Source organism: Triturus cristatus, chromosome 3_2 (genome assembly GCF_964204655.1).
Source record: "Triturus cristatus chromosome 3_2, aTriCri1.1, whole genome shotgun sequence".
Classification (NCBI taxonomy): Eukaryota; Metazoa; Chordata; class Amphibia; order Caudata; family Salamandridae; genus Triturus; species Triturus cristatus.
The window spans coordinates 995,423,936-995,446,981 of NC_140584.1; the positions used below are offsets into that span (position 1 = coordinate 995,423,936).

Below are 23,046 nucleotides of genomic sequence, written 5' to 3' on the forward strand. Positions count from 1 at the left end.
ACCTATCATGGGACTGCAGAAACCAAGTGGGAAATTCAGGATCGTACAATCCTGCGAAACGTCAATGTGATAGTTGTTCCATGTTATCCGATGGTACCGAATCCAACTGTGATCCTATTTCAAATTCCATGTGAAGCCGAGTGGTTTACAGTGATTGACCTGTGCCAAGCATTCTTCTCGATCCCACTCCATGAGGAAAGCCAATTTCTTTTTGCTTTCCGGCTGGAAAATCGTGTGTTAACGTGGTGTCGAATCCCTCAGGGGTACACAGAGAGTCCATCGATCTTTAATCAGATCTTGAAGAAGGAGTCTTGTGTTGCCACAGAACTCCGTTTTGGTGCAATATATCAATGACTTGCTCATTGCCTCAGAAACAGTAGACGCTTGTAGGATTGATACCATTGCTTTACTGAATCATTTGGCAGAGAATGGACAAAAGGTGTCTCCAAACAAATTGCAGTATTGTCTGAGTGAAGTGCAGTATTTGGGTCACAGAATTGAGAAGGGCAAGAGAAAGGTGTCACCATATCGCATTGAGGCTATTATGAACATGCCTGTGCCTACCACACAGAGAGAAGTCAGAATGTTCTTGGGGATGGTTGGCTACTGTCACCAATGGATTCCCAACTTCTCCTTTGAAGCGAAGCCTTTACAACGGCTGATGCACAAAGATGTGAGTGATCCGGTACCATGGGACAATGACTGCTTGATGTCATTTTTAAGGCTGAGAGAAGCCCTGTGTCGCGCTCCAGCGTTGGGAATGCCTGATTACAACAAGGCATTTGCATTGTTCTGTTGCGAGAGAGAAGGCTGTGCATTGTCAGTTCTGACTCAGAATCATGGAGGTGTCCGTAGACCAGTTGCCTACTTTTCAGCTACTCTAGATCCAGTAGCTTCTGCGTTGCCCGGATGTCTTAAATCCGTTGCTGCAACAGGTGTCAGTATTGAAAGATGTGAGAGTATTGTAATGGGACATCCACTTACAGTTTATGTGCCACACTCTGTTGAATTGTTGATGGCGAGGACCAAAACACAGCACCTCACCAATAATCGATTAACACGTTATGAGCAAGTTATACTGGCTGCAGAAAATGTGACTTTGAAGAGGTGTTCTGTTTTGAGTCCCTCAACATTGATGCCTATTCCAAATGCAGATGGTGAAGATTGTGAGGATCACAATTGTCTTGATGTGACTGAACTATGCACCAAACCGAGACCAGACATTGTTGATGAACCGCTCCCTGACTAAATTTTCTTTGTGGACGGTTCATGCCTAAGAGACGATGTTGGTCGATTGAGAGCAGCGTTTACTGTATGTACCATCACAGGAGTGGTTGAAGCTGCTTGTTTAGAGGGAGTACACTCCACACAGGTAGCCGAAATCATTGCTTTGACCCGTGCCTGTTTGGCTGCTGATCAGATCCGGATAACGATTTACACTGACAGTCAGTACGGGTTTGGTGTGGTTCACGACTTCGGGCAGTTGTGGTCACAGAGAGGATTTATGACATCTTCAGGTTCGCCCATCAGAAATGGGGAATACGTGAGACAATTGTTGGAAGCATTGCAGTGTCCCAAGGAAATTGCGGTTGTCAAATGTTCTACCCATAGTAAAGGGAGTGACTTTGTTTCGCTGGGAAATAATTATGCGGATGAAGTTGCCCGGTTCTGCGCAGAACAGGGATGCATATTTACAGGAGGGTACACTGGAGAAAGCCAAGAGAGAACTGAGCTCAGCATGATGTTAGCCATGGCCGATACATGGGAGGAACTAAAGCGGTTACAGGATGAGGTTACTGACCAAGAACAAGATAGCTGGATACGAGCGGGCTGTAAGAAGGGAGACATGGATGTGTGGGTTTCGAGTGATGGACGAGCTGTGCTACCGGAAAATCTGTTGAACCCAATGGCAAGATTGATACATGGTGCAGTACATCTTGGTAGGGATGCAATGGTGCGAGTGTTCAGACAGACATGGTACAATCCGATGTTTCGTGCAGTAGCTGAAGCTGTATGTCAGAGGTGTGTTACATGTCAGCAGATGAATGCAGGAAAGAAGACTGCTGTAGTTTTGAGTCATATTGGGAGATCAGGAGGGCCTTTCAATAGGATGCAGTTGGACTTTATTGCGATGCCAAAGTGTAATGGGTTGAGGTACATCTTAGTTGTGGTATGTGTCTTTTCGAGGTGGGTGGAGGCTTACCCAACACGTAGGTGCGACACACTCACTGTAGCTAAGCTGTTGTTGAGGGAACTTATCCCTAGGTTCGGATTTCCGACCTCTTTGGAGTCGGACAGAGGGACACACTTCCACAGTGAGATCATGAAATTGTTCTGTACTGCCTTGAATGTGGATCAGAAATTACATTGCAGTTACCGACCAGAGGCTTCTGGGATTGTGGAACAAGTTAATGGGACTTTGAAAGCGCGGATGGCAAAAGTGTGCTCTTCGACATCCCTGAAATGGACTGACGCATTGCCTTTGGTCCTCATGAGCCTTCGTAGTGTTCCAGATAGGAGAACGGGGTTGTCACCTCAAGAGATCCTGATGGGGAGGGCAATGCGATTACCAGCGATACCTGCTACTGCTCTGATTAAGATCACAGATTACTTAATTCTCGACTACTGTAAGGGACTGGCTGATTTAGTCCGTTCTGTGTCCCAGCAGGTGCAAGCAGCAACTGTTCCAGCAGCAAGTGACCTGTGCCACGGCCTGTGGCCGGGAGACTGGGTGCTTGTCCGCAAGCACGTGAGGAAGAGTTGCCTGGATATTCATTGGCGTGGCCCGTACTAGGTAATACTGGTCACGAACACGGCAGTGAAGTGTGGAGGATTACCGAACTGGGTGCATGCCTCCCATACCCGCAGAGTTCCAGCACCCTTGGAAGATACAGCCCCTCTCGTGAATGAAAATCCAGCTGAGGTGGCAGAGCCATCTGAGAGGGCAAGCCAAGCTGTGAGGGTTGCTGATGCAGTTGGTTGTGCACTAGATCGAGCTGAAAGGGGTTGTGTCAATCAAAGCCCTGAATTTGAGTCGGACGGAGAAAGTAATGCTGTGGGTGGAGAAGAGTCAAATTCTGTCGAAGGAGGAAGTAGTGCACAGGGTACCTGAAGGAAGAGTAGAGGTGCCACAGAAACAGAAGAGGTTTGGCCCATGAGTCAGAGACGGTTGACCCTGAGATTGGTGCCTGAAAGAGATCTTGCCCCAGTTTCTGAAACGTCTGAATCTGAACAGAGTGACGAAGAGCAAGCTCGAGGTGGTTTGAGAAGATCTAGGAGAACAAGAGTGCCGTGTCAAAGGTACGCCTCGCCAGAGTGGACATACGCTGTGACTGATGCCAGGAGTGTTGAGCTCAGGGAGGCTGAAGTCCTTGACGATGTTCAATGACTCTCCGAACTTGAAAGTAGATGTGTTGCTGTTGGTTCCAGGAGTGGAGATCAAAGGAATACTGACTCTCACTATTCCGAATCCACCACTTCTGAGCAAGATTTGTGAGCTGATTCTGGAGACACTGGTTTTTCCAACCTTTGGTTATGTACCACCGCATCGAGAATTAGTGTTGCTTCGTCTTGAACTTTTGCAGCGTGTTTTAGAGATCTTGGGAGCTGATCTTATTTTGGATTGAAGGTCAACTTTGTTGTATATAAAAGTCTATAAAGAAGATAACCTAGGCCCGAGTGGAAGAAGAATACATTTAGGGACTTTCCATCAAGACAGCGAAAGAGGGCTAGGGAAGTCTTTTTGTGGACTGTGTAAATAGGGAACTGAAAGTGCAAGGGGATTTCCAGCTCTTGAAGTATCGTTCAAACTGGTTGACAAGCGATATCTGGAGGAGGAAGAGACTCTTAATTGTTGTTGCTGTCAAACCAAGAACTTTGAGAACTTTGCAAAAATGGTAGATGCTGGAAATATTCATCGTAGGTCTAAATCAGTGATAGGTACACTTATAGGGTTGGTAATATTTTCTATAGTCATAATAGTTTTAGCCTCGTATATTGTTTCATTTACCTTCTTCAGTAGATGAGGGTATTAGATACCATCACCTTCCACTAAAGTATGGAATTTCCTGTAGTTTGTTGCTTAGTATCTTCTATGAAAGAGGTCAGTTTGAGTATTGCTTTTCCAACTATGATGCAGTACTTCCTGAGGTTCCAGCTTACAAGCACTTGAATAAATACGATTATTACAAGTCAGAGGACAGACTTCGGAAGTATTTCATACCGTCTTTGGAACTGGATATGGCTCATGCTCACCAGCATAATTTGACATGTTCATTGTCAGTTACAGAGAAGAAGTTTATAGGTCAAGTAGAAGATAGATATAGAAAACTAACACAGACACGGAATACAGGGGATAGTCCAGTAGATTGGACTGATGAGCAAATCTTACACAGATCTAAGGGGAGTTATGGTCCCATAGCTTTGGACCAAGAGCAAAAGGGGAAGTTGTGGGTGAGACGTCCTAAGACCTACTATGAAAAGGTTTCGGTAGGACAAAGTACGTGTGATCATGTCCTCACTATGGAAGATTCAGCTAAGAACTTTTTGCAAGGCTCAGTGCAAGTGATTCCAACTGTTTATTATGTGTGCGGAAGGAATGCCTATGTGAGGTTGCCTGCGAATTGGTATGGTACTTGCTATTTGAGAATTATTTTTCCGAAAATCTATCATGCAGAAGATTTGGAGCTTTTGGAAACTGGACACCATTCTAGAGCCAAAAGAGCTGCGAGTGCATGGACGGTGATTGGGGATATCTTTTGAGCAATGATACCGAGTTTGGGTGTGGTTTTGAATGATGTGAAGATTAGAAGGCTGACGACTGTGGTTGATGAGTTGTCAATGAATACAGCAAGGTCATTGATATTGGTGGATGGAGAGATGTTATCGATAAGGACGATGGTTTTGCAGAACCGCCTTGCTTTAGACATAATATTTGCAAAAGAGGGCGGAGTCTGTAAATTATTGAAAGTTCAGGAATGTTGTACGTATATTCCAGACAACAGCAAGGATCCGGAGAAAAATATAGACAACATTACCACGATTCTTGAAGAAATTGAGGATTTGACTGAGGAGGGAGTGTGGGAAAAGATTGGTAAGGGATTTGGCCGTGTGGGAAATTGGTTTGCGAATTTGGGGAAAGGGTTCCTTGGGTTCGTGTTAAAACCCCTCATCATTGTTTTGGTTTGTGTGATCTGTTTGTGGGGATTCATCAGAGCTTATAAGTGGTACAGAGGAAGCCGAATTGAGAGAGCTCTCAGAGCGAGTGAAATGCGAATGGCCAGGCTGCAGGACAGTCAATATCAGAATATTAAGAATATGGAGAGATTCCGAAGGGGGAGGATGGCGACAAGTACTGTTTAGGTCGGTTCTTTCTCCAAGGAAATTAATTGTGTGATGGTGTGATGACATTTGTCATCAAAGGGGGGAACTGATAGAGCGCCACATTATTCTGAAATTTGTAGGGGTGCATCATATTCACTGTTAGTCTGCACCCACATATTAATCGAAGTAGTTTAGGGGTGACATAGAAATTGTATCACTAGAGTCGCTTAACATAGGTGTGATTAGAAAGGTAACCATGCTTCCATGAAAAGTAATGCCGCAGATCATTGCAAATGTATTTTAATAAATGCATAATGATTAGTTTTCATGTAATGCAATGTATTAGTTTGAACGTGCGCCATGTTAAAGTTGCACGTATAGTCTGCTTATTCACATATAAAGGAATAATGAACTAATGCTTAAAGTGTGATTTAGGAGTGTGCTTAACTGGTTTCGAGAGCACCGCTGGGGCTCATCCCATAATTTTGAGTTCGGCTCTCTTGATCCTTAGGGCACTATATGTCTCACCGGGAGGGGGTCTTCTGCGGGCACACTGACAAGGGGGGGTGGGGGTAGAGAGGGGGCGGGGTGGGGGTGTTAGGGAAGAAAATGCTGCGGAACTAACTTCTCCTGCACTGTCCTAAGTTGCCTAGCTCTCTTGCACGAGGCTATTGTATGTAACGTTGATTTAATGCTGCGATGGTTGGGGAAAAATCAATAAAAATTCTTTAAAAAAAAAAAAAAATAGGAGTGTGTTTAACAGTATAAAGGCCTGATCGCATATACGTTTAAAGAGAAAGGCCTGTTTATTTCTTATGTTAGCTAATGTTGTAGGCCGAAAATTATTTCCCTTGGTAAAGGCTTTGGGTTTCATGAGAATGGAAATTATTAGAGAAGTGAAAAGTTTTCGTTCCCATGTTTCTGTTGCAGGTGCAAGGACATTTAGCTCGAAAGAGAGACTAGGTCTTTGTTTTAGGAGTTAGGATGATATGAGAAGCCAACAGGGGAGTACATTGGAATTTATGGATGATACATTCAGTGGAGAAGGTGCCTGGGATCCAAGGTCGAGTTAACCGTCGTTGGATGGAGTACAAGTTTCACTGGAAAAGTACTGGAAGACCTGGTTGAAGAGGTGTGCCGAAGGGCATGTTCTGTGTTTTTTTGATTTTTGTATTAGGGACAGTACCCGAGGGTGGAGCAGTTGAGGCTTAGGTGGGGAGCTAGAAGGAGCATCTCATAATGAGCTCTAAGTGAACATGCTTCTATGGAAGTCTTCACTTCTGACACCTTTTTACTCTCTTGTTTGGGAGGGAAATGCTAAGTATGGATGTCACCTTAGAGATAGTGTAGGGATAGACTAACTCTTTTTCTCTTTTTAGCTAATGACTTCTAATGTAGAGCTTTGACTAATCTTCACACTATTGATGTTATTGGAATTGTTTATTCTTCTTATTCTGAGTCGAATGAGACTCTTGCATAGAATTTCCTTTGTATTAGTGCCCATTTATTTTCTTCACCTTATATTGAGGTGCTTGTATATGCAGTTATTTTTGGTTGTAATAAGATCCTAAAATTTAGATTCAGAGTCAGTGGTCCTTTAGAAATGAGATTTGATTCTGGTGATTATGTATTAAGAATTGGGTTTCCTCCCCTCTACACTATTTAGCAGATAAAAAGATCCCGGCGATCTGAGGGGATTCTTGGTGATTGAAAGGTAGGCAAGAATCCGGCTTCATCAACATCTTTTACTTCAGTGTAATGCATACTGCTACGAATTGATCATACCATGAACGTCATTACTTTTATTGCATATTCATAAACTATAACGTTGCCATGTATTTTCATTTTCTTACAGTCATAACATCTCTTTAATGGTTACCATTAATCACTTTTATCAACTGCTGTGACAGCTCCTTCTGTCGTTTACTTGTTACAATGGGTTGTTGCTTTTGTCGTGCTTCGAATATGAAACAATAGGACACACTTAAAAACCGGGCCTCCTGAGAGGAGGCAAATGCACTGCTGCACCTTTAAATAACACACGTAAAACAGCACTCCCAAAAGACGAGTCGATAAAACAAGACCCAGCACTCTCTTAAGGCGAGGCAAGAAAACAAATTCAGGTGCATTTAAAGTGACACACACATATTTCTTAATACAATACTTTGAAAAGGAAGGCAGAATATATCAGTAAATGCAGACTCCCAAATATCAAGTAACTTAGGCACAAAACCATAATAACATGTAGCATATATACATGGAGTAGAGAAACTTAGAAATTATATACACAAATTAACACCTCACCAATCGCTCACTCAACATCCTTGCCAACTCAAGCTGGAGGAGCCCTTATGACAGCCAGGCAGGATTCCGATCAGGACTCTGAAGAGTTCCGTTTCCTTATGACAACACGTCTGCCCCACAAGCGAGCTCCCGTCTGGGTGCCAAGGTTCCCCGCCTTTAATACCTTTACTCAACTTGAGGTGAAGGTTCTAGAAACCTCGCCCCCTTTCTTCTGTTATGAAAAATCGAGCTGACCGTACTGGTCTGTGTCAAGGTCGAGGCAGAAGCTGGCCAGGCCCCTGTATTTTGACTCTGAGACAGAGCTGTACATTCCACACATTTCTCAGGCAACAACAATCTCTGCCCTGAACGGTACCAAGCACGCATCCCACACAACATGTTCCAGTTCACTCTGATCGCTGAGGAGCAAAAACAAGTGAAGAGCAAAAACATCCCCTCCCCACTTTGCAGCTGCATGCGAGCACAGAAAATAGAGTCTGTTACATAAAATGGAATCAGCACAGAAAATGGAGTCAGTTATGCAAAATGGAGTCAATGATCAATATATCATTCTCATTAGCGCTACAGCTTCGAGGCTTCCTTTGCTACCGAATGTCTGGTGTTCGTTGCCCTGGGGCCATGCCTGGGCTACAAGTGCCATGTCCACCCTGCGCTGACCATTTCTCACTCTTTTGTTGGGCTTCCCAAAGACCTTGTTCGGGCAATTGTCTTTTATTGTCCCTGCGTGATGATATTTATTCTTAAATCCTTCTAGCTCCCTGCCACACTGGCAGTGGTTTACTGTACTCCAACAGCTCCCCCAAACACTTAGTAGAAACCCAGAAGCTATAATGTCCCCACAATGTTCAGGACAGAACATGTTTATTCCTACCTTAGATAAGTGAACCTTGTTGTCCGCGCAGTACCCCGGCATCCTCAGGTTGATAAGGCCATGACTGACATATTCCCATCCCATACCTTTACAAATATTGCTTATTGTAATGTTCAGCTTCCTTCTGGATTTTACTTACACCACCTGATTCATCACCCCCCTCCACTCATATCTTTCTAACACTTCTGACCATATTATATCAACCGGACACAGCTGTTCCTCCTGAACGGCCTCCAACAGGGTTTTTCATTTCCCCCATAGGTAAATTACTATGGTGTTGAGGTGCTTGTGCGCTCCTCGTACATCCCAGACCACTGAGAGGAGCTGTATCTACTTCATTTCAGGTTCGCCCAGCCATACCATGTTGGTGTTGTGCTGCCACATGCCTACATATAGTTTACGTGCACAAGCCCGCTGTTGCGCCCTGGTGATGTATGAGTGGTCTACCATTCAGACCATTCCTCTTCCAGCACCGACCCCTGTGGTGAGAGAGTAGCCCTGCGTTAGCACAATGACAGACATATGTATGTTTTAAACGCCTTGGACTTCCAACTCTCTATGCGCTTGATCCCATCCACCCCATGCCATGCATTTCCACAGTTGTGGCCCTCCTGATGCTGAAAAATGTGACCTGAACCATGCTGGTGTGAGTCCTGCTCTTGCCAAAGCCAGGCATAGCACTGTATTGAATTGGAATCTGCTGAGTTAGGTGCCATCCCTGTGTATGAGCAGGAGGGGTTCCCCTTGCCCTGACTCTAGGGGTTATGAATACTGATAAGTGCTCGCTTGCTACAAGGCAATCTAGTCTTGTGTGTTTGCCCCTTGCCTTCTGATCTGTTTTTGATGTTTTTAGGTGCAACAGTAAGTGGGTCTCGCCCATGTACATGTCATCCAAGCGGAGACAAGCCATCCCCATGTTTGACCTGGATGGCGCCACCAACTCACTCACCCTGCACTCTCCAAAAAAATGCCAATGCAAATGTTGCCCTAAACAAGGGGGCCTCCCCCTCAGACTAACAAATGGCCGGGTGTGCCTGTAGGATTTCCTTCAGTCTCGTGAAGTTGATTGGCAATCTGGGGGCCCACTCTTTGGTTGTACGTGGCTCCATCCCCTCGTTGCTATGCATCAATAGAATAAGTTTGTCGGGTCCACCCCTTACATCTTCGACTGGTAAGCTATTGCGCTTGGGTGAGCTTGCAACCAAGGACCACTGTATGAACTTCTCCACCTTGTCTGTTGCACAGGTTCTTCCATCCCCTTTGTTGCCCTCGTGAACCGATCCAAACACCTACAATAATTGGCTTCAGTTTTTGGTGCTAGGGCCCTGCCAATGAGTACTGCAAGGTTTGCTCCACCGTGTCCCAAAGGTCAGCCGGTAGTTAAGTCATTTGTCCGTCTGCCCACTGCGCCAATTGGCAGAACCTCTTGCACTGAAAATTAGAGAGGGCGACAGCAATTGAGTTGTCCCATCCAGATAAATGTCTTACTTTGATTGCTATGTTATTCTTTAATAAGAGCAGCCCTAAAACCTTTGGGCAGCATGCCGTTCCTAAATTTATCGCTTGCATCACTGCGTAGTTGTCAGACCACATTGTCATCTGCCCGTTTGCCAGGCACTCTTGCATAGTGAAAAAGCCACTACTATGGAGAATAAAGCAGCGCAACATTTTTTGTTAGGCCCGCCTTGTACCATCTCTCAGGCCACCGTGCGGTGCGCCATGCTGTCCCCAGAATAGCAGCAAAACCTTCACTTCCGGTCGCATCTGTGTACAAGTTCAGCTCCTCGGTCGTCACCTTGGGTTCCCGCCATAGCAGAGTCCCATTAAAATTGCTCAGGAAGTTCTGACACTTGCTGCAAATCTCTCTTCACCCCTACATTCAACCAGACCTTGTGATGCTTCTTGGTGTCCATGGTTAAGGTTAAAAGGGGAACGTTGAGAGGGCCCACAGGAAGCTCGCACAGCGGGGAAGGGTTTTTCTGGCAGACCCTAGAGGGACAGCAGCTAACCCCCCTGTGGGCGGAAAAAAAGGGGTCAAGTAGCTTGAAGGTGCAAAAGAAAGTACACCAAACTGCAGTGTACATTAAAAGGCCCCATTGAGATGAAGGGGGCGTGGCCACAAATGCAGCCAAAAGGACGACCGGGACGAGCGGTCCCAGCATTGTAGTGCAGCCCTGCTTCTCCTTGTGCTAAGCCTGTCCAGCAGGGCTCGAGTCGGGGTACCACACGGGTGGACGGCGTCCCTCCACTTATTTTACCGGGTGGATGCCGTACCCCCTGCCCAAAAGCTGACTGCATTGAGGGCTTCACCAACGTGAAGGAGCTGTATGGAAAGATTGCCGCTGACCGCGGCCCCCGCAGGGGGCCAATCGGCGGTCGGCGCCTTAGTGGCCCCGGGGCACCGGTCACCCCTCCCCTCCCACTGGGGGGGCGGGGACGCAGACCAGAGCCCCCCTCCGTTGGCAGGGCTGGAAGTGACGCGCAATGCGTGTCACTTCCTGGCCCAGGTGTGAGGGGGAGGCTATTTAGCCTTCCCCCACCCTCACTTGCGACCTCTTTGTCGCCCACCTCGCCTTTTCCTCACCTCGCTGCATCGGTCCGTTGTCCGCGCCGTCTTCGTGCGCCTCCGGCCCCCACGGCACTCTTGATTGTCGTCGCCTCCACGCTTCTTGTTCTGGTGAGTCTTGCTGCACCCACTCCGCCCCGGCCCTGTCCCTGGGCAGTACCAGGTCGACGGGGCCCTGTGGCAAGGATCGCCACGGGCGGAGGGGGTGCAAGATGGGGGCATGGGGGGTTGAGAGGCGGGGTTGGGCTTATGAGCACGCGCTGTTGTGAACACGCTCAGACCGTTGCGGAAGTTGGGGAGTGCGGGCCACGCATGGCTGATGCCATTGAGTTGCGGCCCCGGCCCCTTGGGTTGATGGTGGTGCCCTGCGGCCTGCCTGCTCCTGGGCGTTGAAGAGCCGGGGGCGGGCCTCGGGCCACGTCCTTTCGTTGCATCGGGGGAAACGGGGCGAGTAGTGCAGGGCTGCCCTCGGAGGGTGGCGCCGCCCACCGGTGGGGTTTGCGTCCAATGAGCTGCTGAGGCTCGTGATGCTGACGACTGTGTTGCCGGAATCGAAGGGGAAAGGGTTGTGGTCCGCGGCTGCGTGGCCGCCTCTGGTGCAGTAATACAGAGGGGGCGAGACGCGAGGTCGCGTCCACATTCTGTGAGTCACTTAATCACTAATTCACTCAATTTCCCGCGCCTAACTATATGTATGTAAATATGTATTTATATACGGTGCTATTTAAAGCGTTCACTATGAGGAGTTGGCCTAACGGCTCGACCTCGGACCTCGGGAACTAGGTTTGAGTCTCGGTAATGCCTGCTGAACTTCCTGTGATTTGGGGCAAAACACTTAATCACCCCGTGCCTTACAAAACGTGAATGTAGGTCCTCATGTAACGTAACGGGTGCTATGTAAGGCGCTGTAATACTTGATTGGTTTGGGATCAAAACTCGGCAAATATTTTCAATGCCTTCGGGTCGAGCTCGCGCTATATAAAATATGCATAAAAGCGTAACCTATACATGAACCGCGCCTCATGGCTTCAAGGTCCGAATCTGGTTTGTGTTTTCGCGGCTCGGGGCCGCTTTCGCATCGCGAGATAGGCCAGCCACTGATTCTACTAGGGCCTGTGTAATGTGACGCGCCTGGTTCGATCCCTGGTTCGGCAGACACCTTCATCCCCAGCGAACGGATAGGGCCCAAGGGAGAGTGGGGAGCGGTGCCGGTTTCTGAGGCTGGGCGTATGGACGGGAGCGGTGGGAGCATCCCTGTCCCATGGTGTGTCCTCCTGTGCGGGACCTTGTCCGCCCGTCGTGGCATCTCCTCACCCCCGCCGCACTGACTCAGGGGGTGCGAGGTCTTCGAGCTTCGGAGCCGCGTCCGCATCGCGCGTCGATAGGCCACCCTGATTCCGCTCGTAGGGAGCGAATGCGTCTGTCGGCTTTTACATCGGTGCTCGGGTACAGCGCTTTCAGACCTTCGCGATGTACAACTATAGTTGGGTTTTGATTTTAATAGCGAATGGCCCTGACAACGATACAGGGTACTTAACCAGGGGCGAGCCGCGAGGTCGCGTCCACATTCTGTGATTCGGGGCAAATCACTTAATCACCCCGTGCCTAAATGTGTATGTAAATACGGTGCTACGGGCTCCAATACCTTCGGGTCCAGTTCGCGCTAGATAAAGAATATATGCATAAAGAGCGAAACGTATACAAGGACCGAGGCTCAGGTCCTCAATCTCAATCTGGTTGGTGTTTCGAGTCTCGGGGCCGCATTCTGTGATTCGGGGCACATCACTTAATCTCCCCGTGCCTAAATATGTATGTAAATACGGTGCTACACGCTCCAATACCTTCGGGTCGAGTTCGCGCTAGATAAAGAAGATATGCATAAAGAGCTACATGTAGTCAAGGACCGAGGCTCAGGTCCTCGATCTCAATCTGGTTGGTGTTTTCGAGTCTCTGAGCCGCGTCCGCATCGCGCGATGATAGGCCACCCACTTATTCTACTCGTGGGGGAGCGATTGTGGTCTGACGGCTAGATTTTCAACTTTGGTGCAGGGAACCAGGGTTCGAGCCTCGGGGTCGACGCCACATCCTGTGATTCTGGGCGAATCACTTAATCTCCCCGTGCCTGAATGTAACCGGTGCTCATGTAAAGCGCTCTAATACCTTCGCGCTATATAAATCTACATTAAATAAATAACATTTGAATGGTGCTTGGCCCTGACAATGATACAAGTGACCCCAAGATACGGGGGCAAAAGTACAAACTCTTCTCTCAGGTAGCCATTGTTGTACAAGGCGTATTAGGTCCCCGGGACATTACGTCACCTGCCTTCCGCCTCGGGACCCTGACGGCGCTACAATACGTGGGCAGGCTTGGGGGGGTACTGAGAGTACGTTTGCACGGCCATCGGGACATGCTTGCCAGAGAACCAGGTCGAGCGCCTCCTATACCTTGTTTCAATTGCGCCCGGGTGGCGCATCTAATCAATAAAAAAATAAAAAAAATAAATAAAAAAATTATACTCACCTCTCCATTCTCTCTCCTAGATCGTGCTTGGTGTCCGGTTGACTGACGGAACCCGCTCGTGACTGGACAAGGGTGTAAGTGGTGCAGGGGGCAAATTACCGATACCTTCGCGCTGTTGAAACATGCACAATTAGAACACTAGGTGGGCTCTCCCCACGTTGCCTGTGATATGTGTTTATCCCCGGTTTTGAATGAGGGAATGGAACTCTTGCTAGCCGGGGCCATCCCTTAAGTCCCATAGATTCTTGAAAGCTCCATTAAGGTCCTGGGGTGTATTGCTTGCTGGCGGTGGACCTCGCGCACGTTATTTGGTATGGGAGCGGACGGCCAATAACCCGCGCACCCGGCGCACGGTGGGAGCGGGCATGAGCGTGCGTGGGTCCTCGGCCTTGGGACGCTTGCTCGCAAAGTCACAGGTTCAAGTTACATTGATTCTGTATCGGTTGGCGTACCTTTCGTTTGGTCCGGCAGAGCACACAGGTTAGTGATCGCCCGCGGGGCATACTTCACAATGGCGGTCGCCCTCGCGAGCGAAGTAAATTAAGGGGGGTGCGGCCGGCTTGAAGCCGCATACCCTGTGCCGTGGGAGCCGGTAGGAGACTAGCGTGGGTTCACAGCCCCAATGCACCAGCACTGCAAGGCTGGGAGCTGCCTGGGTCCCCGCTGATCGCGGGCGGTGCAACACCTGTGGCGCTCCCTGGTAAAGGGTATCGCCCCCCTCCCGTCGGCTATGCTGCCGTTGAGGGAGGGGGGGGCATGCAGTGGGCTGCGTGCGGCAGGCGCAATGGACCTGGCACGGGGATCGTTTAGTATGGTACGAATCTTGTAAGCTCCCCGTGCTGGAATGTGTAATGTAAATAGGGTGCTCAGGTAAAGCGCTCCAACACCTTCAGGTCGAGTTCGCGCTATATAATTCTGCAACATGTATTGCTGACTTCCTATATGGCAGATAAATGACACAAGTGCGTGCATTGTTCACATACGCGATTATGGGCATTAATAAACCCCCCGCACCTCAATGGAAAATCTGGTGCGGTGCTCGCGTGATCCGGTTTGGGGAGCGGGTAATATGGTACGAATTTCTGAAGCCCCCCTGCGTGAAGATGTAATGTAAATACGGTGCTCATGTAAAGTGCTCCAAATGCCTTCCGGTCGAGTTCGCACTATATAAATATGCATCCTAAGGGCCCGGATAGCTCAGTCGGTAGAGCATCAGACTTTTAATCTGAGGGTCCAGGGTTCATGTCCCTGGTCGGGCGTCTGCTTTGGGCTTCCGATAAGGCAGATACATGATACCAGTACATGCACTGTTCACATCAGGCGATTACGGGTATTACTAATCCCCCCACGCACCTCAAGGGTGAATATGGTGCGGTGCTCACGTGACCTGGAATGGGGTTCGTGTTCTATGGTACGAATCTCTCACGCTCCCCGTGCCTGTATGTGTAACGTAAATACAGTGCTCATGTGAAGCGGTGCAATACCTTTGGCGTCGAGTTCGCGCTATACAATATGCAACATGTATGTGCTGGCTTGCTATAAGGCAGACACATGATACAAGTGCACGTATTATTCACAAGAATTGTTTGTGCCCACATTTGCGCGCATTAGATGATTACGGGCATTACGACTCCCCCTGCATCCGAATGGGTTATTCGGTCGGTGCTTGTGTCCGGCGCTCGAATAATTTCGCGCTCATTACGGTTTGAGCTAATCACTAATCGACCGTGCCCGAATAGGTATGTTAATACCTATGGCTCATGTACTGCACTCCAACACCTTCGGGCGGGTCACGCTGGGACTATAGGCAGATAATTTAATATCCACGTGCCCGATGATGCATGTATATACAGTGCTCATGAACGGCGCGCCATTACCTTCGGATCGAGTTCACGCTGGGTTGCGACGCTGGGTAAATCAATGAATATTGCCGTGCCCGATTATGTATGCGAGCTGCTGGACCTGGTATGCCTGGGTTCCCGAGGGTTGAGGACCTGGCGGCTCATGATCTCACTCCCGTGCCCGAATATGTGTGTAAATATGTTGATCATGCACTGCGCTGCCATACCATTCGGGTCGAGTTCGCGCAATATGAGAGTGCTAATTACAGCGAGGGTCGCGCAGTACGATCCTGACCACACGTCTCCGCCTGTAGCTCGTCTCCAACCTTTTGCTGAAAGGGGGCTTGGGTCGTTTGTCGTTGTTGTTGTTGTCTCGACACCCACCCCTATTGCCTACGGCCTCGCGCTCCCAAGTGCATCAGTCCTTGGGTAGGTCGGACCAGAGTCGGGATAGTCATAACGTAGAACGGTCATTGCCATATTAGTAACAGTTAAACACGGGTTGCTGCCGACAGTCTATAAGAGGTATGCTTATGCCCGCAACTCTGCCCCGCCAACATGCTTATGTGGGCCGCCTTCAACTGTCACTCATAGTGGCACTGACATGGGGGAAACCACACATAACTAACTGTAACCTAGACACCCAGGTGGGTGCCTAGTCGGGCAGGGCAACGCAACCGAGATGGAATGGTAGTTATTATCTAATGCTAAAGGAAGTCTGGATTGAGCCACTAGATGGGTGTAGATATGGGTGTAGCTCAGTGCCCCATTCGCATTGAATACGGGGACGCACTGACTTAGCACCACATAGGTTACCGGCGTGATTGACCAGGTGGTTGCGGGTGCGCCGCTCGCGAGCAGATTTTAACCCGTGGTTATTCGGTGTCTTGGAGTGTACCTCTGTCTCAAATCCACCGATAGTTCATTGTTAAGCCGATTAGCCTGCAGCACACTGAGCTGGGCACCATAACCAAGAGTTAGGCCTGCAGGAGAAGTAGCGAAAAGAACCGTATAGGAATAGGTCCAGGTGTACTTTGGGGGGCATTCCACTGCAACCAGACAGATTTCGGGTTGCTTCAGTGAAGACCTTCCACCCGCGCTTTAGCCAGGGCGGCTTGTGGGTGATATAGTTGTTATATAGCAAGGGTGCGGTCGTTCAAAAAGTTTGGTAAACACCACGTAGAGCCTCATGGCGTCAGGGCATTATGGACCATGCAGCATTCGCAACATTCAGAATAGGGCCGGTATTTGCACCAAAGTTTCCGGTTGGTTCCCACAGACTTGTCCGCCCCCGAGGTTACCCTTTAGGGATAGAACCTGAGACTAAGGGGGCATCTCCTGCTCGGGCGTCACAAATAAGCGTTAGCTACGCGGAGATGGAGTACCATGCAGGTCCTGCCACCACTGGGTTCCCTCCAGTCGATGGGATCATTTTAGGTGGGCCCACGAAGTCTACGGTTCCTGGGAAGCTTCCAGCCGTGGGCAGTTAGCAACAGATGAAAGTATCAGCGCGTGGGTATCGGACATCTGCTTTCTGGGAGCACCGTGCCCTGGGAGCACGCGCGTTGCCCTAATTCTGAGGCCTACCCATAAAGGGGCCGAGTAGCAAAACAAGTAAATAGGCTCCATAGGCGGGCCTCGGGCCTCACAGCTGGGCCCAGGGAAAATAGGGCTTTTCTTAATGTCTAGAGGACCATTGCGGTTGGGGGTACCCCCGACCGGATTCACTGGTCGCGTACCGCAGATGCGGGAGACTGGGATCCGGGTTTACAGACACGTTACCGCGCTAGGGGCGCTGCCAGCAAACATAGGGTGCTGCTGGCACAGTAACTGGGGTGTCAGCGGGGCAATCGCAAGGGGACAGTATGTCAATAGTACATTTGACACACCCAGGGTGCACTAAATCTCCACTTCAACGGAGCAGGAATTTGGCACTGCTGGGGATGCTCTGGGTTTGTACCCCCTGCCACCCTCCTTCTGAGGAGCATGATGGGAGGGGCGTAGTAGGACTTAGTCAATCCTCAATGCTTGAACTTTACTGACAGCGCGCAATGTTTAAGCCAGACAGATTCCCGAAGCTGGTATACCTAGGGGGTTACATCACTGAGGGATCTGTAGGGGCACAATTCCCATAAGGAATAGGGGATGGTGGGCAGGGGCGAGAGTCGCCCCTTGACCATGGTCACGCGCTGGCAGCCAGGAGCACTCCGGTGCTCCAGGTTTAGCAATCAGAGGACTGGCCAAAGGTTAAGTAAAAACCCTTCTCGCCTTCATAGCCAAAGAGGGCAGGCCCAGAATTGTGAAGAGGGTAACCTGCCCGCATGAGGGGCGAAATAGTTCTTGGCATATCTACCCAGGCCTTGGGGGCATAGATGGGGCCATCTACAACACCAGGAGCTATAGCTCACTGGTAAGTCTTGGGCCTGTGGATATAAGGGATCTCACAGGGTTTGAGTCCTGCTAGCGCTGTCACACTGTCTTGAGGTGGCAGAATTTCAAACTCTTCTTTCTGCTAGGATGGTTCCCTTCCAGCTAGTTGCAGGAAGCCCTAGATAGGAGAGGTTGCAGGTAAGACTATAGCAGGTGGTGGGGGGCCCTGGTTGCGACGGTGAGCCGCCTCCAGGGCTGTGGCGGAGTTACAGGGCGATCTGGAAGCAGGCCGGTACAAAGGGTACCTCTGCGCGGCACCATAGGGGGTGCCTGAGCCAAAACCGAGGAGCCTCAAGGGAGGTCCCGGAAGCCGTGTCGGCGCCCCGCTAGTCCTGCGGGCGGTTGTGGGTCTGAACAACCGGGGGCTTGCTATGCGACGCTCCGCCCCGAGAGGGGGGGCGTGAGTAGAATTACCAACGGCACGTGATCGTAGAAAGAATCACCTGGAGGGCAGCACCGGCGGGCATCGCTCCCGCGCTGCCCGGCTCATCAGACGGGCAGGCGACCCAGTTGGTTGCCTGCCCTTGGATCGCCCGTAAGATAACCCACCCATTACATATCTTGGAATTATGTAATAAACCTGCAGCATTTGTTACCCAACACCAACTGTCTCGTGTGTGTCATTGGGTAACCTAATTTGGGGGAGGGGGGACAGCGGGGTGCCCCTGGGGGTACTATGCCAGGGCTTTTAAGATTCCCCTCTCGGAGGTGCGTATACTTTTACCACTAAGTATGGTGGGTCATAGATTACACTGGGAAGGAGCATGGCAGCTGCCAGGGGGCACATGGTGGTAGCGGGTGTACTAGGCTACAAGAAGGGCCCTTAGGAAAGAGTGAACTGTGACCAATGGCCAGCGCCTGATCTGGTGAGTGTACTGTAGATTTTGGGAGAACTGAATTGTAGCTGAATTGTACGTGCCCTCATCGCCGTGTAACCTTGCCGGGTCGATTCACAGAGCTTTTCACAGAATCGCTCCCAAAAACACACAGAGAATGACGCTACATTGCACAGTGTGTTAAAGTGGCCCCCCCAAGTGAAGCGGGTCTCCCTGTAATAAGAGGGGACTACCTTTTGTGACGTCACTTTCTGTTGTGACGTCACTTCCTGTGACCACCTAACTTATAGCGTCCCCCCACTGCTTTTTTTAGGACTTGTGCCCTGCTGTTCAGTGTGTGAGGAACACTTGCACTACTGGTGCGTAATCTGTGTGTGAGGTAAGCCAGAACTCCTGTTGCCCAGTCATTAGCTGTTCTCTCTCTCTCTGTCTCTCTCTGTCTCTCCATCTCTCTCTCTCACTCACTCTTAGTCTTTCTGTGTTAGGAGTTAAATGGCAGCCCTGGTTTTGATTTTTTCATAACACTCTGTTCTAAATTGTAGGCATTCGCTTTGGCAGCTTCTTTTCCTAAATTATACCTGTGAGATCTGTGTCAAAAGGCAGCTGCCGGAAGCCTGAAATATCTTTATATGGCTATGCTGTCTGAAGCCTGAGCCTGCAAGGTCCCTGTAATGCGAGGGAGGGATATCCTGGCAGATGCCTGGGCCTGTAACAAGTCTGTAACCTGAGGGGCCTCGAAACAGTAAGACTGCTCTTAATGTAAAGGATAGTTTTGTTTTCCGAAGCTGAGCCTGTGTAATGTGGGTACCCAGGTAAGTAGTTATTTGGCATTCTGAGACCTTAGAGTGTAAGGACTGTGTAGCCCAAGCCATACGTTTGCTCTTCAGTACCTGAAAGATGATCGGTCTCAGTAACACGAGTGATATCTCTCTCTGAAGCCTAATTGTGGAATATAGCACCAGGATACCCTCCCGGGTCATAGTGCGCTTTACAAATGCACATCACATAACTGTAAGGGTACCTCTCCTGAACTTTTAAGATCTATGCATTCTAAGGCATGGTTTTAGTGTCAGACTCGTGAGCTGTAAGATGTCCATAACCTGCTCTCCTGTCCTGGGTCTCCACCTGTAAGTTTGTCGCATGTGAGGAACAGCTCTGCTGTCTCACACCTAAGCTTGTAATGCTGGTGTAACCTTAGGAGTAGCCATGCTAGCGTATGTTGAACCTGAATTATATCTGTGTGCTAAGGGGAGCTACCAAAGTCAGGGCATGAAATATTAGTGTGTTAGATTGCTCTACAATAATAGACCTGGGCTTGGAAGACCTGTGTAACCTATGGGATCACTGTAGGGGTGTAAACAAAAATGAAAGGGATCCCCTGCAGAATGTGAAGAGGGGCCTCTGATTCTCCTATATCTCACATATATTCATTGATCTTGGGCGGAATGTGCCCCTCCTGAAAGATTGGGCCCCCTTGCGCCACATTGGATTAGGATTTTCATGCCTCCTTTCTTCAAGGCTTTCGGGTTCTGCTCGGTCCTCGGTGCCGAGTGACCCTTGCAACCTTCCTGTGGAGCAGTCTGCAATTCACCAGGAAGGAATGCAGAGGCCTAGATGATGCCAGGCCCAGGATCTTCTGCAAAGAAAGGACATAATGGAAAACCATTATCAGCGCCTAGAGCCCAGACAAATGGAACCAGCGCGCTATCAAGAAGAATAACTAAAACAACTGCTGTGCTGCAATAGCCTCTTTGACAATGATGGGGCGCGGGTCACCAGCTCTAGTCACTCATACACCTAATACTCACCTGGGCCCAAATCACACTCACACAATAGGCTAGTAAAACCCCGCTGGCATCAATTTTGAGTAATAATACCTGTAATTTTGTTATTCACCTTTACCAAGTCTTACCAATTCAATAAAATTTGTTTCATTTCCTCGACGAATCAGGTTGCTTAGTTAGTTTAAGGTAGAATGAGTTTTACCCTTTTACTCTAAATGACCACAGACTCAAGAAGATTTAAAAACCTTTATCTAAATTAATTTGTGAGTCAAGATTCAATTACAGTAACCACCTTCATATCAAGAGGTAAAATACATCAAATAATTCATAGCAAGTTGAAATGATCAATAATGACGGTACCTGAAAGGAAAAGAAAGGGACAAGGACAGCACAGGCAAAAAAGTACAGATTTTCTAATTATATTTACCTATTGGTCAAGATGAACCCAACTCCGTATTGGGGCCAGAATAGAATCTCCAAATCAGGTCACAGGTAGAAGAAACAGGCAGATTCAGATCTGGGAGAATATATTCTTCTAAAAGTAAAATGCCAGCGTTGCACCCCTCTCTGACACTACTCTCCTCTGGTGTCCCTTTCCCGCAATCCCTCTAGATAAATAGAGTTATCGATCGGAATCTCAAACTCTCGGACAAAGTTTCTGGCAGCAGCAGGGTCCGAGACAGGAACTGGAGCAGCAAACACGTTGGGTGAGTGACGAGTCTGAATGACAGATCTGACAAATCGGACAAGTCGGACAAAGTTTCTAGCTATATTACCTCAATTATACTGTTCTTGATTCATGTACCACCCCTCCAAGTATTAATTCTTATGTCTTCCCCTATTCTGATTGGTTGGGATGAGGAGGTGCGTTCATCACACCACTTTAAATTTTAACATTTCTCTATGAACCATTGTCTATGTACCCGCCCCTTACATTTCTTTTCCCATAGATTTATTCCCACACGCATCTCACATTACTCAGTAAATTAAACATTTTATTTAACATTGTTGCAATTGCTGGGGTCATTTAGTCGTCTCTCCCAGGCTTCTTCCTCCAATGTGTCCATGACTGAGTGACATGGGTGCTGTCATGGACTTCGACCAATTTTTATGAGCATGCGCGTAGAAGGGATTCCAGTCACCCTCCGAGGCTCAAATAAGAACTAATAATAAAATCAGAAAAAGACACATTAGAACACAGAAATAAATGATTTCACTGTATACCACTTATCTCTACTCTATCCCCATTTACTTATTTTAAATCTTTTGCATTAGTGTTTAAGAAAAAATCAAGAGTTTAGTTTATCCGCAGCAGGTGCATTAGTGTGTGAGTTCTAAGCAGCTATTTTTAGTGCCATTGCGCAGCTGCAAAAGTTTCCCTCTAAAAGCGACAGTCATACTATGTAGATGCATGCGCAATAGAAATCCCGCGTTTTGTCGGCCATTTTAGGACATTCATGTTACGGGTTAGTAATGCACATTGACAAGCTTCCCCTAGATAAAAGTGTTCGTGGTGTATTGCGGTTTTAGTATTTACAAAAACAGATTGATTACATTGTTACATGTTATTTGAGAGGTTTGAATCCAAGCAAGTTTCCTTCATGAATCCTTGCTCCATTAATCCCCTCTCTGATGGCATTTATTGCCATCAAAAATAAGCTCTATTAAAACAGATGCCAACTTTAGCACACCTCAAATTCTTCATCAACATTCTCATTTGCTTTCTTTTCCTTCTTGCATTGTAACCCTCTCATCCTTTTATAAAAGTCTCCTTTTAATTCTTCTAGTTGTATTTCTTCACATTTTCTTTTCTTACCCCTTTCATTCACCTCATATTTCTTTTTTCCTTTACAACACTTGTGCCAACACATTATTGCTAAGTCTAATAGGGTTATACCCATTATGGGTAGTATTATGTGACCTAGAATACCTATTCCTAAATTAGAAAAACAATTACCTATGTTTGTAAAGCTACTTGCAAGTTTACTCCATACACTTTCAACTTCCATTGGTTTCAACTCTTCCTCCAATTTCGTAATATTCTTAATATATTTTTCAATTTCAACACTTTTATCTGGAATATATGTGCAACAAAGTTGCGTTTTCAATAATTTACAGACTCCACCCTCTTTTGCCAATAATATGTCAAGGGCAAGTCGATTTTACATAACCATAGACCTGACCGCAACCAATTCAGTGTTGATGAGCAGAAATCGTTCAGCAGTGTCAGTAGATAACCGATCAACTACCGTAGACAACTGGCAAATTTTCTGTGAACTCAGAAGAACTCCCACTGAAGGTATCAATGCACCAAAAATATCACCTACTATTTCTGAAAAACTAGCTCTTTTTATATGTGTTAGTCCATTTGCGTCTTCATTGTTTCCAGTGATTCTCTTTACATGATAAACCTATGGGAATACTATTCTGAAATAGCAGCTCCCATACCAGTGATCTGGCAGCCTAAAGTAGGCTTTATTGCCACGCACATAATAAATTCAAGTAAATACTGGATCAGTTCCTTCTTTTAGTCCCCATCCCCCGATTATCAAGAAATTATGCTTACAT

General features: G+C 48.0%; 1 long non-coding RNA gene across 1 annotated transcript in view; it reads left to right on the top strand.

Annotated features, from left to right (window-relative positions):
- Nucleotides 1–23,046, top strand: part of LOC146858969 (uncharacterized) — a 219,800-nt gene that overhangs the window by 47,429 nt on the left and 149,325 nt on the right. The window lies entirely within an intron of this gene.